A 14,573-nucleotide genomic window follows, 5' to 3' on the forward strand; every position below is an offset into this window, starting at 1 on the left:
AGACAGACCTACGGTCAAAGCTGATGGACGCATCCACGGCTATGTCAACCCTTTCAGGGGTGTCCCTCCAGAACAAGGGGGGACTCCTATGGAAGGAGGGGTTGATCGTGGTGCCTGAAGAGGTCCGAACCCAGGTTTTGGGACATTGTCACTAGAGATGAGCGAATCGAACCTGGCGAAGTGGAATTCGTTTCGAATTTCAGGAAAAATTCGATTCGCATCGAATCCGAATTTTAGCAAACTTCGGGTGCACGAATTGAATTTTTCCCGATCAGCCGGCAAAAGTGTCACTGCAGAGAGCTCCGCTATTTCTGACAGTTCTGACAGTTCATTTACAGCGGTTGAAACATTGTATCTATTTGTTTCCATTTAGGATACAGATGTTTTTATTCGGAAATAAATAGATACAATGTTTCAACCGCTGTAAATGTGAAGGAACTGTCAGAGAACTGTCAGAAATAGCGGAGCTCTCTGCAGATACACTTTTTGCTGTACTGGAATACTTCTTCTTTTCATTCTTCTTCTTCTTTTCATTCTTCTTCTTCTTTTCATTCTTCTTTTCATTCTTCTTCTTCTACTTTTCATTCTTCTTCTTCTTCTTTTCATTCTTCTTTTCATTCTTCTTCTTCTTCTTTTCATTCTTCTTTTTCTTTTCATTCTTCTTCTTCTTCTTTTCATTCTTCTTCTTCTTCTTCTTTTCATTCTTCTTTTCATTCTTCTTTTCATTCTTCTTCTTCTACTTTTCATTCTTCTTCTTCTTCTTTTCATTCTTCTTTTCATTCTTCTTCTTCTTCTTCTTTTCATTCTTCTTTTCATTCTTCTTCTTCTTCTTCTTTTCATTCTTCTTCTTCTTTTCATTCTTCTTTTCATTCTTCTTCTTCTTCTTTTCATTCTTCTTCTTTTCATTCTTCTTTTCATTCTTCTTCTTTTCATTCTTCTTCTTCTTCTTTTCATTCTTCTTTTCATTCTTCTTCTTCTTCTTCTTTTCATTCTTCTTCTTCTTTTCATTCTTCTTTTCATTCTTCTTCTTTTTCTTTTCATTCTTTCTCTTCTTTTCATTCTTCTTTTCATTCTTCTTTTCATTCTTCTTCTTCTTCTTCTTCTTTTCATTCTTCTTTTCATTCTTCTTCTTCTTCTTTTCATTCTTCTTCTTCTTCTTTTCATTCTTCTTCTTCTTCTTCTTCTTCTTCTTCTTTTCATTCTTCTTCTTCTTCTTCTTCTTCTTCTTCTTCTTCTTCTTCTTCTTCTTCTTTTCATTCTTCTTCTTCTTTTCATTCTTCTTTTCATTCTTCTTCTTCTTCTTTTCATTCTTCTTTTCATTCTTCTTCTTCTTTTCATTCTTCTTCTTGTCATTCTTCTTTTCATTCTTCTTCTTTTCATTCTTCTTCTTCTTCTTTTCATTCTTCTTTTCATTCTTCTTCTTCTTCTTTTCATTCTTCTTCTTCTTTTCATTCTTCTTCTTTTCATTCTTCTTTTCATTCTTCTTCTTCTTCTTTTCATTCTTCTTCTTCTTCTTCTTGTCATTCTTCTTGTCATTCTTCTTTTCATTCTTCTTCTTCTTCTTTTCATTCTTCTTCTTCTTCTTTTCATTCTTCTTCTTCTTCTTTTCATTCTTCTTCTTCTTCTTTTCATTCTTCTTTTCATTCTTCTTCTCCTTCTTCTTTTCATTCTTCTTCTTCTTTTCATTCTTCTTCTTCTTCTTCTTCTTCTTGTCATTCTTCTTTTCATTCTTCTTCTTTTCATTCTTCTTTTCATTCTTCTTCTTTTCATTCTTCTTCTTCTTCTTCTTTTCATTCTTCTTCTTCTTCTTCTTTTCATTCTTCTTCTTCTTCTTTTCATTCTTCTCCTTCTTTTCATTCTTCTTTTCATTCTTCTTTTCATTCTTCTTCTTTTTCTTTTCATTCTTCTTTTTCTTCTTTTCATTCTTCTTTTCATTCTACTTCTTCTTCTTCTTCTTTTCATTCTTCTTTTCTTTCTTCTTCTTCTTCTTTTCATTCTTCTTTTCATTCTTCTTCTTCTTCTTTTCATTCTTCTTCTTTTCATTCTTCTTTTCATTCTTCTTCTTCTTCTTTTCATTCTTTTTCTTCTTCTTCTTTTCATTCTTCTTTTCATTCTTCTTCTTCTTCTTTTCATTCTTCTTCTTGTCATTCTTCTTTTCATTCTTCTTCTTTTCATTCTTCTTCTTTTCATTCTTCTTCTTCTTCTTTTCATTCTTCTTCTTTTCATTCTTCTTCTTCTTCTTTTCATTCTTCTTTTCATTCTTCTTCTTCTTTTCATTCTTCTTCTTTTCATTCTTCTTTTCATTCTTCTTCTTTTCATTCTTCTTCTTCTTTTCATTCTTCTTTTCATTCTTCTTCTTCTTCTTTTCATTCTTCTTCTTCTTCTTCTTTTCATTCTTCTTCTTCTTTTCATTCTTCTTTTCATTCTTCTTCTTTTCATTCTTCTTCTTCTTCTTTTCATTCTTCTTCTTCTTTTCATTCTTCTTCTTCTTTTCATTCTTCTTCTTCTTCTTTTCATTCTTCTTTTCATTCTTCTTCTTTTCATTCTTATTCTTCTTTTCATTCTTCTTCTTCTTTTCATTCTTCTTCTTCTTCTTGTCAGTCTTCTTCTTCTTGTCATTCTTCTTTTCATTCTTCTTCTTCTTCTTTTCATTCTTCTTCTTATTATTTTCATTCTTCTATTCATTCTTCTTCTTCTTCTTTTCATTCTTCTTCTTATTCTTTTCATTCTTCTTTTCATTCTTCTCATTCTTCTTTTCATTCTTCTTCTTCTTTTCATTCTTCTTCTTCTTTTCATTCTTCTTCTTCTTCTTTTCATTCTTATTCTTCTTCTTTTCATTCTTCTTTTCATTCTTCTTCTTCTTCTTTTCATTCTTCTTCTTCTTTTCATTCTTCTTTTCATTCTTCTTCTTATTTTCATTCTTCTTCTTCTTTTCATTCTTCTTTTCATTCTTCTTCTTGTTCTTTTCATTCTTCTTTTCATTCTTCTTCTTCTTCTTCTTCTTCTTCTTCGTCGTGCCCCGTGACTGCCCAAATGAGTGAAGTGTGCGGTGATTCTAAGATCGACGGCACTCATCTGCATGTCATACTGACTGACAGTATTATTTCTCTTCCCCAGCAGACTCCAAGGGCATTTAAATTAAAGGTACAGTGTTCTGCACTAATATAAAGGCTCTCTGAAGCCTAGAAACCCTTTAAATAAGTTAAATTCGCGGCAAATAAATTTGCATCGAATCGAATTTCTCCCGCAAATTCGGCGAATTAGCCGAATTGAATTTTTGAATAATTCGCTCATCTCTAATTGTCACGACCACCCAATGGCGGGACAGTTTGGTCCAGTAAAGACCCTGGAGCTTCTTCAACGTTCTTTTTGGTGGCCGAACATGGCAAAGGACTGCAAACGTTATGTGAATTCCTGCACTCTCTGCCAAAGGAACAAACCTTCAAGGAGCAAGGCTTGGGGACTGCTGCGACCTCTGCCGATCCCCGAACGACCATGGCAGAGGATCGCAATGGACTTTATAGTCGAGCTCCCTCCGTCCCAAGGCCACACCGCCATCCTCGTGGTCATCGATCGACTATCTAAGATGGCCCACTTCTTGCCATTGAAGAATACCTCGTCAGCATCCGAAACTGCACAAGTTTTTATCCAGGAAGTTGTAAGACTACATGGAGTCCCAGAAGACATTGTATCCGACCGAGGGGTTCAATTTACGTCTAAATTTTGGAGAGCCCTATGCAAGGCATTGGATATCAAGTTATCCCTCTCCTCCGCATTCCACCCGCAGACCAACGGACAAACAGAGAGGACTAACCAGACCCTGGAGCAATACCTGCGTTGTTACACATCCTTCCTACAGGATAACTGGCTATCGCTCTTACCCTTGGCAGAATTTGCCTATAATAACACTAACCATTCAGCAACGGGGCAATCCCTGTTTTTTTCGAACTACGGATTTCATCCTGTCTTTCTCCCTGATCTGGTCTCGGAATGCCCAGTTCCAGCAACACAAGACGCACTTGCATTTTTCTCCTCCAACAACAAACTACTGCAGGAGGCCATCACGAGGGCCCAGGAGGATAACAAGAAGGCGTTTGATAAGAAACGAAGGGGGGACCTGGTGCTGCAGCCTGGGGATAAAGTCTGGTTGGCAACGACAAATTTGAAAATGTTGTGTCCATCAAGAAAATTGGGACCAAAGTTTGTAGGTCCTTTCTGTGTGAAGCGAATGATCAACGAAGTGGCATATGAGCTCATCCTCCCTGAGACGTTCAAGATCCACCCAGTGTTCCACGTATCCCTGCTGAAACCAGTTGTCCCTGACCCTTTTCCAGATCGAGAGTCCAGACCTCCGGAGGCCATAACTATCGAAGAGCAAGAGGAATTTGAGGTAAAAGCAATCCTGAAGTGCCGAAGGAGGGGGGGTCAGACCCAGTTCCTAATTAAATGGAAGGGTTATGGTCCGGAGGACAACTCCTGGGAACCTACCCAACATGTCCATGCACCTAGGCTTGTCCGGGAGTTTCTTCGTGATCACCCGTGGTGGAGAGATCGGGTGGGCACCCGGAGGTTGCCCGTAGGGGGGGGGGCAATGTCAGGGATCCCCGCGGCGCTGGTCCCGGCGCAGGCGCAGTGCGCCGCTCTCTGCAGGGACGCGGGCACCAGTTCCTGGCCGACCGCAGCATTCAGGCTTGCGCATGCGCAGTAGGAACCGCGGTCGCGTCCCGGGCACCAATGACAGCACAGGGCGCGATATTTAAACGGCCCTGAGCTGTCATTCAGTGCCTTCTGGTCTCTTCTGCATACCTGTACCTGTGATCCTGTTTCCTGTAAGTTGCTGACCCGGATTGGACCTGACCCTTGCTGTATTCTCCCACTCTGACCCCTGGCTTGCCTGACCTCTCTCCTGGATGCCCCTTACTAGATCTGACCTCCTGTTGCTGACCTGGCGTGTGACCCGACTATTCTCTGCCCGCTGCTTTGTACCGCACCGACCCCACTGTTACCGACCCGGCTTGTCTGACCTTGCACTTGCTCATCCATCTATCCATCCCATCGGGGTCTCCCGACCTCCTCACATCAGGCTCTTCCCCGTGGGAGCCCCTGGCGAATACCCCTACCACTGACAGGCGTACTCAGGAGCCACGACCTGGTCTCAGGGTACTCCAAGTCCATCCCCACTATCAGGGGCTCTGGTGAACAAGTAGCCTGGGGCTTAGACTCCGTGCTCCGGGAGCGCCTAACCAGTGGAGTGCTAGTGGTACCGCCAGGCGGTCCCTTACACCAACTCTTCAACCTAACTTCATATTTTTGCCTTAACACAATGGACACAGTCCTTCACTCATTCTGATGGGAATACATTAGACCTTGTTTTCTCCCATCTCTTAGTCGGCAATCGTCTGAGTTCCTACCTCACTGACAACAACCTTCTTGACCCTTTACAGTCTGGCTTTCCTCACTACACTCCATTGGAACTGCTCTACTAAAACTCACTAATGATTTACTAACTGCTATTCCATACTCTTACTACTTGATCTCTGCAGCTTTTGATACTGTTGACTATCCCCTTCTCAAAAAACTCCACTCTCTTGACCTCCGAGACTCTGCTCTCTCCTGGTTCTTCTCCTACCTATCGCAGTGCTCCTTCAGCGTTACCGATAACTCTGTCTCCTCATCTCCACTTCCTCTTTTTGTAGGGGTACCTCAAGGATCTGTCCTTGAACCCCCTCTCTTCTCTATCTACACCTCCTCCCTTGGTCACTTCATAAACTCCCATGGCTTTAAGTACCATCTTTATGCTGATGACACACAAATCTATCTACTCCTCACATCACCCCTTCAGTCTCATCTCGCATTACTAACCTACTAAGTGACATATCAGGATGGATGTCACTTCACTTCCTCAAACTAAATCTTTCTAAAACTGAGCTCATATTATTCCCTCCAGCCCGTGTCCCCTCCCCTGACTTCTCCATCAAGATAATACATAATAATACAACCATCAGTCCCTCCCCTGATGTCAGGGTACTTGGTGTAATCCTGGACTCCCAACCCTTCTTTCAGCCCCAAATCCAATCACTGTCCAAATCTTGTAGACTTCACCTCCGCAGCATCTCCAAGATAACCCCGTTTTTAACCACTAAGCAACTTATTCACTCCCTTGTTGTCTCCTGCCTTTACTATTGTAACTCCGTCCTCATTGGCCTACCTAATCACAGGCTATCCCTTTTCAGTCTATCATGAATGCTGCTGCCAGACTCATCCATCTTACTAGCTGTTCCATATCTGCCATCCCTCTGCCAATCCCTCCACTGGCTTCCCATTGCCCAACTTATAGAATTCAAAACATTAACATATAAAGCCATTTACAACTCTGCCCCAAATTACATCATCAATCTTGTCTCTAAATATCACCCAAACTGTCCTCTCTGCTTCTCCCACAACTTCCTGCTCTCTAGCTCCCTTGTCTCCTCCTCCTATGCTCGTCTCCAGGACTTCTCCAGAGCCTCCTCCATCCTCTGGAACTCTCTTCCCAAATCTATCCATCTATCGCCTACTCTGCCCACTTTTAGGCGATCTCTGAAAACCTCTCTTCAGGGAAGCCTATCCTGCCTTCAGCTAATAACCGAATCTTCTATCTCTCCTATCAGTTCATCCCCCACAGTTATTACCTTTTGTACCACCAATCCCCTTCCTCTTACAGTGGGGATCGAAAGTTTGGGCACCCCAGCTAAAAATTTGTATTAATGTGCATAAAGAAGCCAAGGAAAGATGGAAAAATCTCCAAAAGGCATCAAATTACAGATTAGACATTCTTATAATATGTCAACAAAAGTTAGATTTTATTTCCATCATTTACACTTTCAAAATAACAGAAAACAAAAAAATGACGTCTGCAAAAGTTTGGGCACCCTGCAGAATTTATAGCATGCACTGCCCCCTTTGCCAAGCTGAGACCTGCCAGTGTCATGGATTGTTCTCAATCATCATCTGGGAAGACCAGGTGATGTCAATCTCAAAGGTTTTAAATGCCCAGACTCATCTGACCTTGCCCCAACAATCAGCACCATGGGTTCTTCTAAGCAGTTGTCTAGAAAACTGAAACTGAAAATAGTTGACGCTCACAAATCTGGAGAAGGCTATAAGAAGATAGCAAAGTGTTTTCAGATGTCAATATCCTCTGTTCGGAATGTAATTAAGAAATGGCAGTCATCAGGAACAGTGGAAGTTAAAGTAAGATCTGGAAGACCAAGAAAAATATCAGACAGAACAGCTCGCAGGATTGTGAGGAAAACAATTCAAAACCCACGTTTGACTGCACGATCCCTCCAGAAAGATCTGGCAGACACTGGAGTTGTGGTACACTATTCCACTATAAAGAGATACTTGTACAAATATGGTCTTCATGGAAGAGTCATCAGAAGAAAACCTCTTCTACATCCTCACCACAAAAATCATCGTTTGAACTTTGCAAATGAACATATAGACAAGCCTGATGCATTTTGGAAACAAGTTCTGTGGACCGATGAGGTTAAAATTGAACTTTTTGGCCGGAATGAGCAAAGGTACGTTTGGAGAAGAAGGGGCGCAGAATTTAATGAAAAGATCCTCTGTCCAACTGTTAAGCATGGGGTTGGATCAACCATGCTTTGGGGTTGTGTTGCAGCCAGTGGCACAGGGAACATCTCACGAGTAGAAGGAAAACTGGATTCAATAAAATTTCAGCAAATTTTGGATGGTAACTTGATGCCATCTGTGAAAAAGCTGAAGTTAAAGAGAGGATGGCTTCTACAAATGGATAATGATCGTAAACACACCTCGAAATCCACGGCGGATTACATCAAGAGGCGTAAACTAAAGGTTTTGCCATGGCCTTCACAATCTCCTGACCTCAACATAATTGAAAATCTATGGATAGACCTTAAAAGAGCAGTGCGTGACAGACAGCCCAGAAATCTCAAAGAACTGGAAGACTTTTGTAAGGAAGAATGGGCAAAGATACCTCAAACAAGAATTGAAAGACTCTTGGCTGGCTACAAAAAGCGTTTCCAAGCTGTGATACTTGCCAAAGGGGGCAGTACAAGATATTAACTCTGCAGGGTGCCCAAACTTTTGCAGACGCCATTTTTTTGTTTTCTGTTATTTTGAAAGTGTAAATGATGGAAATAAAATCTAACTTTTGTTGAAATATTATAAAAATGTCTAATCTGTAATTTGATGCCTTTTGGAGATTTTTCCATCTTTCCTTGGCTTCTTTATGCACATTAATACAAATTTTTAGCTGGGGTGCCCAAACTTTCGATCCCCACTGTAGATTGTAAGCTCCAAGGAGCAGGACCCTCTTGTATTACAGTGTATCATTGTTGTATTGTCTCCCTTTATAATGTAGAGCGCTGAGCAAACTGTTGTTGCTATACAAATCCTGTATAATAATTATATATATACACACTGCTCAAAAAAATTAAAGGAACACTTTTTAATCAGCGTATAGCATCAAGTCAATTAAACTCCTGGAATATTGATCTGGTCAGTTAATTAGCAGAGGGGGTTGTTAATCAGTTTCAACTGCTTTGGTGTTAATGAAATTAACAACAGGTGCACTAGATGGGCAATAATGAGACAACCCCCAAAACAGGAATGGTTTTACAGATGGAGACCACTGACATTTTTTCCCTACTCTATTTTTTCTGACTGTTTTTCACTAGTTTTGCATTTGACTAAGGTCATTGTCAGTACTGGTGTCATAAGGCAATACCTGGACCCTACAGAGGTTGCACAGGCAGTCCAACTCCTCCAGGATGACACATAAGTACGTGCCAGTGAGTTTGCGGTGTCTCCCAACACAGTCTCAAAAGCATGGAGGAGATTCCAGGAGACAGGCAGTTACTCTAGGAGAGCTGGACAGGGCTGTAGAAGGTCCTTAACCCATCAGCAGAACCGGTGTCTGCTCCTTTGTGCAAAGAGGAACAGGATGAGCACTGCCAGAGCCCTACAAAATTACCTCCAGCAGGCCACTGGTGTGAATGTCTGTGACCAAACAATCAGAAACAGACTTCACGAGGATGGGCTGAGCGCCCGACGTCCTCAAGTGGGCCCTATACTTACTGCCCAGCACCATAGAGCTCAGGTGGCATTTGCCATGGAACACCAGAATTGGCAGGTCCGCCACTGGTGCCCTGTGCTTTTCAAAGATGAGAGCAGGTTCACCCTGAGCACATGTGACAGACGTGAAAGGGTCTGGAGAAGCCATGGAGAACATTATGCTGCCTGTAACATCGTTCAGCATGACCATTTTGGTGGTGGGTCAGTGATGGTCTGGGGAGGCATATCCATGGAGGGATGCACAGACCTCTACAGGCTAGATAATGGCACCCTGACTGTCATTAGGTATCGGGATGAAATCCTTGGAGCCATTGTCAGACCCTACACTTGTACAGTGGGTCCTGGGTTCCTTCTGGTGCACAACAATGCCCGGCCTCGTGGCAAGAGTATGCAGGCAGTTCCTGGAGGATGAAGGAATTGATACCATTGAATTTCCCCCATGCTCGCCTGACCTAAATCCAATAGAACACCTCTGGTATATCATGTTTTGGTCCATCTGACGTCGCCAGGTTGTGCCTCAGACTTTCCAGGAGCTCAGTAATGCCCTGGTCCAGATCTGGGAGAAAATACCCCACGACACCATCCTTTGTCTCATTAGGAGCATGCCCCAACGTTGTTAGGCATGCATATAAGCACGTGGGGGCCATACAAACTACTGAGTACCATTTTGAGTTGCTACAATTAAATTTCAGCAAAATGGACTAGCCTGCTGCATAATTTTTTCACTTTGCATTTTGGAGTGTCTTTAAATTCAGTACTCTGTAGGTTGATAATTTTCATTTCCATCAAACGTTGGGGCATCTTTACATTCCTAACATATTACCCAGTTCATATCGGTATAGATATCCAGCATAATATTTTTCCCCATTGAGATCTGATGTGTTTTCAAAGTGTTCCTTTAATTTTTTTAAGCAGTGTATACAGGTGAAACTCGAAAAATTAGAATATCGTGCAAAAGTTCATTTATTTCAGTAATGCAACTTAAAAGGTGAAACTAATATATGAGATAGACTCATTACATGCATAGCAAGATAGTTCAAGCTGTGATTTGTCATAATTGTGATGATTATGGCTTACAGCTCATGAAAACCCCAAATCCACAATCTCAGAAAATTAAAATATTACATGCAATCGATAAAACAAGGATTGTACATAGAACAATATTGGACCTCTGAAAAGTGTAAGCATGCATATGTACACAGTACTTGGTTTGCGCCCCTTTTGCAGCAATTACTGCCTCAATGCGGCGTGGCATGGAAGCTGTCTGTGGCACTGCTGAGGTGTTAAGGAAGACCAGGATGCTTTAATAGCGGCCTTCAGCTCTTCTCCATTGTTCGGTCTCATGTCTCATCTTTCTCTTGGCAATGCTCCATAGATTCTCTATGGGGTTCAGGTCAGGCGAGTTTGCTGGCCAATCAAGCACAATAATCCCTGGTCATTGAACCAGGTTTTGGTGCTTTTGGCAGTGTGGGCAGGTGCCAAGTCCTGCTGGAAAATGAAGTCAGCATCCCCATAAAGCTCGTCTGCAGAAGGAAGCATGAAGTGTTCCAAAATCTCCTGGTAGACGGCAGCGTTGACCCTGGACTTAATGAAGCACAGTGGACCAACACCAGCAGATGACAAGGCTCCCCAAATCAACACAGACTGTGGAAACTTTACACTGGACTTCAAGCATCTTGCAGTGTGTGCCTCTCCATTCTTCCTCCATACTCTGGGTCCTTTGTTTCCAAATGAGATGCAAAAGTTGCTCTCATCAGAAAAGAGGACTTTGGACCACTGAGCAACAGACCAGGTCTGTTTTTCTTTAGCCCAGGTAAGACGCTTCTGACATTGTTTGTTGTTCAGGAGCGGCTTGACAAGAGGAATACGACATTTAAAGTCCATTTCCAGGATCCGTCTGCGTGTGGTGGCTCTTGATGCACTGACTCCAGCCTCAGTCCACTCCTTGTGAAAGTCCCCAACACATTTGAATGACCTTTTCCTGACAATCCTCTCCAGGCTGTGGTCATCCCTGCTGCTTGTGCACCTTTTTCTTCCGCACTTTTCCCTTCCACATAACTTTCTATTAATGTGCTTTGATACAGCACTTTGGGAACATCCAACTTCTTTTGCAATTACCTTTTGAGGCCTTCCTTCCTTATGGAGAGTGTCAGTGATGGCTTTCTGCACAACTGTAAGGTCAGCAGTCTTTCCCATGATTGTGAACCAGACTGAGAGACCATTTAAAGGCTCAGGAACCCTTTGCAGGTGTTATGGCTTAATTAGCTGATTAGATTGGGACACTTTGAGCCTAGAATATTGCACCTTTTCACAATATTCTAATTTTCGGAGATTGTGGATTTGGGGTTTTCATGAGCTGTAAGCCATAATCATCACAATTATGACAAATCATGGCTTGAACTATCTTGCTTTGCATGTAATGAGTCTATCTCATGTATTAGTTTCACCTTTTAAGTTGCATTACTGAAATAAATGAACTTTTGCACGATATTCTAATTTTTCGAGTTTCACCTGTATATACATGCAGTTGTGCTGAAAAGTTTGCAAACTTTGCATACCCTGACAGAAATTGTGAAATTTTTCCATTGATATTGAAAATATGACTGATCATGCCAAAAAACTGTCTTTTATTTAAGGATAGTGATCATATGAAGCCATTTATCATCACAGTTGTTTGGCTCATTTTTAATTCATAACGATTACAGAAATCACCCAAATGGCCCTGACCAAAAGTTTACATACCATGGAATGTTTGGTCTTGGTACAGACTCACAAGATGACACACGCAGGTTAAAATGGCAATTAAAGGTAAATTTCCCACATCTGCAATTGCAAGATGTGTGTGTGTATACTGTAAATAGCTCTCACGTGGATGCACTAAGCAGGCTAGAGACTGAGCCATGCGGTGCAGAAAAGAACTGTCAAAAGACCTGTGTAACAAGGTAAAAGCCATAAAGCAAGAAAAGGATAAACAAGAAAAACTCAGCGAGTGCTTAACTATAACAGCAGCTAATGCACAGAAAAAAGGAACCACAAATCCTCTCAATATACAAATAAAATCAGAAAATAGTGCAGCGCTTAAAAATATGTACATAAAAAGCAATTGTATTAAAAGTATATACTGTGATGTAATCAAAAAGAACTGATGGAATTGCAATCTATATTAGATGGTATCAATATGCATTACACACAATGTCATGGAAATGTCCCATAAATTCATGCAGGATATGATGGTGATAAACTAGGTGCAATCTCAACGATGAACATGTGAGCAGTTTTAAAATCAAGTGCACATCATGATGGCCCCAGCGTGAAGTAATAGTAATCCGGTGGTGTGCGGTGAAATAGTAAGATTGCAAACTCACCAGAAGCGCAATCTTAATGCGCGTTAATCTTATAAATCATCCTGAGGATCCCCCCTCTCATGGAGTACCACCTGGTATAGGAATCTCCTCCTCTGTCAGTCTGGGCATTAATGGGGTCAATCAGAGGTCCCTTATCTGTGCTACGTTGTAATATGGTTTGGTCACCAGAAAGATTCCCTCCTCTGGGCTGGAGAATCACACCTGGGGTCCTGGGGGGTTTAAATGCTTGTGGTGGAGCAAAAAATATGAGAACCCATAGTGTCAGGAATGGACTTGCCAATAGTGGTGGGACTCACCTGCCTTGTGGGCTGCAGTACCAGGGCTGGCCAGCGGGTGCTCTCAACAACCAGAGATTCACTTCGTCAATTAGCCATCACCTGGGGCTTATTGCAGGTGGTGTATTTAAGGGATGGCCAGACCTGCAGTCTGTGCCTTGGTGTGTGTTTTTCCATGGGCCCCTGTATCTTGTAACCTGCATTCCTCTTTTTTCCTGACTTGTTGCAGACCCTGCCTGATCCTGACCTCTGCTGACTTCTCCTGTTTGATTCCTGGCTTGTGACCCTGACCATTCTCTGCCTGACCCCCTGTACCTACCTGTCCGTTAGTTGCTGTACCCGGCTCGTGACCTGACTACTCTCCGCCTGCTCCTCCTGTACCTACCTGCCCGATAGTTATCGACCCGGCCTGCCTGACTACGTTGTGCTCTATATGTGTATGTACCTGTGTATCTATATCAGTTTAGGTTTGGGTTTGTTTCACCTTGTTGTATGTATTTGTGTTAGCTTGGGGTTTGGTGCACTGCGTTTATATTTGTATTGTTAGTCTTAATAAATTGTCTTATTTATACCATATCTGAAGCCTGCATTTCCCTGTGTTAGTCCACACACTTCTGGTCACACCCGCATCTCTGACACATAGTGTAGTAAGCTTAAAGTTATTGGGAAATTATCCAAATTTAAAATAAAGATAATGGTGTACACACATGTAAAATATCCAAATATAAAGATGACATGCAACTTTAAACAGAATTAGGCAAGTGCAGAGATAATATATAGCCTTGGACTGTTTGTATCACTAACCAGTCTGCAAAGAAAGATGGCATGACATCACGGCGCAGCGAGGCTCCTCTTTAACGCATTTCGTATTAACATACGTTCTCAAAAGGGGTATTGCCTTGGCTACCGGACATCAAAACTCTTCTTATATAGGCACAGAGTGCACGCGCAAATTAGCGGGCGCCATCTTGCCGTAGATCGACACAAACTGCGCATGCGCAAGTACCACGGGCGCCATGTTTCTGTGGATCGGCACTGTTCGGAGAAAACCACTCAATGCGCACGCACAAACATCGCGGTCGCCATTTTCCTGTGGGTTTCTAACCGTGTAGAGTCAGACAGCAAGGAAGAGGTTCACAAAGATCTAAATATCTGACTATGCAGGACGGAAAGGTCACAGTTAAATGGCATGATCGTACGTCACATTGGCATATCAACTTCATAGGTCATGTTTAGAAACAAATTGAATAAGGACATAAAGTATACTATGTCCATATTATGGAAAGCGTATGTATTTAGTAGGTTAAAAAATACAATGTTAGTACTATAATTTAATAATTTAGCAATAAGTCATGAAAAAAGATATAAAACCCATAAGGAATAAGTTATATATCACTAGGGGTAATACTGTAGTAAAAATTAAAAATCACCAATTAGGATTGTCACGTTGTGCCTTCACCCTCCCCCCTCCTCCCCCCTTGCCACGTCCTCATCCTGCACACAGCCTCTGAAGCCAGGCTGTGCAGGATGGGGGGGAGGGGACCCCTGCGGCGAGGATCACAGCTCATCCAGCAATCTAGGCGGAGGAGCTGTGACCCCCTGCCAGGAGACCCCAGCAGCAGACCGCTGAGATGTCTCCGTGTGGACGCAGCGCGGGCACAGGGGGCTTCCTGCGCTCTGCGCCCACCAGTGACAAAGGCCGCGCTCACGAGAACCACGGCCCTATTCAAGGGGGCGTGCCTCATTGCCCCGGCAATGCAGCGCTGGGCCGGCTGTTGCTGGGGCAACCCAGAAGCGTCCTGGGCGGTTTAAAAGGCCGGCACGGGAGCCG

This window comes from Staurois parvus, unplaced genomic scaffold (assembly GCF_062004578.1).
Source record: "Staurois parvus isolate SC_StPar_1 unplaced genomic scaffold, SC_StPar_1.0 ptg000509l, whole genome shotgun sequence".
Taxonomy (NCBI): Eukaryota; Metazoa; Chordata; class Amphibia; order Anura; family Ranidae; genus Staurois; species Staurois parvus.